The sequence below is a fragment of the Salvelinus sp. IW2-2015 genome, unplaced genomic scaffold, assembly GCF_002910315.2.
Source record: "Salvelinus sp. IW2-2015 unplaced genomic scaffold, ASM291031v2 Un_scaffold83, whole genome shotgun sequence".
Lineage (NCBI taxonomy): Eukaryota > Metazoa > Chordata > Actinopteri > Salmoniformes > Salmonidae > Salvelinus > Salvelinus sp. IW2-2015.
Genome location: NW_019942514.1, coordinates 2,780,710 through 2,784,019, shown reverse-complemented (window position 1 = coordinate 2,784,019; position 3,310 = coordinate 2,780,710).

Below are 3,310 nucleotides of genomic sequence, written 5' to 3'. Positions count from 1 at the left end.
TCTGTCGTGCGCTGCTTAAAAATCGCTCCCAGCAAATAATCATGTAAGCGAGTCATGTACCAGTCATAGCTATGATTTTATTGTCCCAAACAGGGGGCAGGCAAAAGACAGGTCAAGGGCAGGCAGAGGTCTTTTATCCAGGGCAGAGTCAATAAGGTACAGAACAGCAGGCAGGCTCGGGGTCAGGACAGGCAGAGTTTCATAATCAGGTCAGAGTCAGGCAGGTACAGAACGGCAGGCAGGCTCGGCGTCAGGGCAGGCAGAATGGTCAGAACCGGGGAAACTAGGAAACAGAAACTTGAGAAAGCAGAAAGACGGGAAAGCATGCTGGTAAGCCCTGACAAGACAAGACGAACTGGCAACAGACAAATAGAGAACACAGGGGATAATGGGGAAGATAGGCGACACCTGGAGGGGGGTGGAGATAAGCACAAAGACAGGTGAAACCAATCAGGGTGTGACAGATACAGCCTGGAATTGAACCAGGGTCTGTAGTGACGCCTCTAGCACTGAGATGCAGTGCCTTAGACCACTGCGCCACCCTGTGCAAACTACGCCTTCTATATCCCCATATCACACACTCACGATCTGAAAACATAAGGTGTGTACAATGAAATGGTTAGAGAGAATTCTCAAATATCACATTKATTTGTATTCCCTGTAGCTTTAGAATTGTGGCAAATTTGGATCCTGTTTCAGTCACTTCTTTGAGCACGTTCGCATGGGTCAAACAAAAACACCCTAACAGGCTGACTACACCGCTCACYTCGCGTGCTCGAGCATTGCAAAATAAATGTAGAAATCTATGTTATTCAATTATTGCACCCACACTGCTCGCGCGCGCCTACGAGCGTCTGCGTTGCCAAGGGCTAAATAGAAGTCAGTTCTATTTCTGACGCAGATCGCGTCCTGCCTCTCCCATCTCCTCATTGGTTTGTAGAAGCAGATACCCACGTGCCATCTCCTCAGTGGTTATACCCACGTGGTTGACTGAAAGACGAACGAGGTCAGTGGCGGTAATGCACCTAATTTATGAAAGTTGCCAATCGCAATATAAAGTCAAGAGAAGAAAAAGCCTGGAAGGAGGAAAGATGACTAGATAAACGATTTGGTTGACCGTTTTATGTGTGGATTAATTGGTGGAGTAGAGGACCTTGTGCATTTCAGGTAAAATAACAACTCAATGTTTATATCCCAGGACAAATTAGCTAGCAACAGCAAGCTAGCTAAATAGGACACATTAGCTAGCAAGTGCAAGCTAGCTAGCTAAATTGCCATAAATGTTTAATGCTTTTCGACCAGCTGGTTTGGGTTCGGTGTTATGGTTGGTTGACAAATAGTGCCTCCCACAATGCAGGCGCTAGCTTGCATGGTGCAGTTGTTGAAGAGCAACTGCAGTGACATTAAGGCTACTTCATCAAAACTGCATGACCTTTGATCACATGATTTTTGTAAAATGTATGCAATACACATGTCGCAAAATGTATATAACCATAATACAACACACTTGAAAGTGGTCAAACGATGGTCACCATTTTACACAACATTTACATTTTAGTCATTTAGCTGCACTCTTATCCAAAGCTCTCATTAGTCAATACATTGCGTCAGCAATCCAGGATTATATACAGTGGGGAGAACAAGTATTTGATACACTGCCGGATTTGCAGGTTTTCCTACTTACAAAGCATGTAGAGGTCTGTATTTTTATCATAGGTAACTTCAACTGTGAGAGACGGACTAAAACAAAAATCCAGAAAATCACATTGTATGATTTTTAACCTGTTGGGCTATAGGGGGCGAATTGGAAAACTGGAAAATATGCGCAAATTTTCAAACGGCCTTTTAATCATTTCTGCTCTTACAATATGCATATTGTTAATAGTATTGGATAGAAAAGAGTCTCAAGTTCTAAAACCGTTTTAATTTTTTCTCTGAGTGGAACACAAGTCTTTGGCAGCACTTTCCCCAACCAGGAAGTAAAATGCAAGATGTTTATGCTCGCTTCAACGCTCTGCCTATACATGGTCATGCCACTTATGACCCGAAACACCTCGTACGCCTTCCTCTGGTGTTCAAGAGTACGTCAGAGGAGAATCATGCGTTTTATCTTGTTCTGACGTGAAATAAGACCTATTTCTTTGACGTGACCGTCAATTTCAGGAAGTCAGAAGCGTGCGACTTGGGAGAGATATCATGTTTTGTTTTGCTGCCGTTTCGGATGTGAACTATCTCCAGCTCGGATGTTGATTTGATAAATGAGACCATGTCATCGGTAATGTATGTTTTTTCAATATAGTTTAATCAGATTATTTGAATTTTTTTCGGGAGTTTTGCCGTGTTCCGTAATGTTTTTTGTTTACGTTGGAGAGTTCCGTGCCACTCGACGAGTACCCTGCTAAATGAAAGTTGGAAAGTTGCCATTCTGAAGGGATTGAACGACTCTTCTGGACTAAGGACAACTTGTTCACAATTCTGATGAAAAGATCAGCCAAAGTAAGACCAAATTTATAATGTTATTTCATATATTTGTCGTGCATGTCAACTGGTCGCGCGCCCCAAGTGGTGTCTGTCTGGCGTGGCTATGCTAATTTAGCGCTACTCTTAGTTTTCGATGTAAAACATTAATAAATCGGAAATATTGTCTGGAAATCAAAGAATCTGTTTTTCAATTGCTTGCAGCAGTATGTATTCTCAGAAATGTTTTATGAGGAGTAATTGGTATTTTGATGTTGGTGTCTGTAATGTTATGGTGCTTTCCTGATTGTAGCTGAAATGTAATTATGATTTATATCCATAAATATACACATTTTCAAAAAAAAATATGCTATAACAATAATATGTTTAAGACTGTGATCTTATGAAGTTGTTTCTGGTTAGCTGGCATATATATATCTTCATTTGGTCGAATTAGTGATAGCTAGTGCGGAGTAAAACTGATGCAGTTAGAAAAGTGCTCTCTTTTGCTGACGTGGTTAGCTATAGATTTACATATTTTGTCTTCCTGTAAAACATTTAAAAAATCGAACTGGTGGTTAGATTCACAAGATGTCTGCCTTTCATATGCTGTATTGGACTTGTTAATGTTGTAAAAGTTAAATATTAAAAAAAAAATTTTTTGAATTTGCCGCTCTGCTTTTCAGTGGAATGTGGAGGAGTGGCGCTAGCGGCACCCCTGGCTCAAACAGGTTTAAGTAATTAATTTGCATTTATTGCATGACATAAAGATTTTGATCACCTACCACACAGTAAGAATTCCGTCTCTCAAGACCTGTTAGTTTTTTTTTAAGAAGCCTCCTGTTTCCATCCT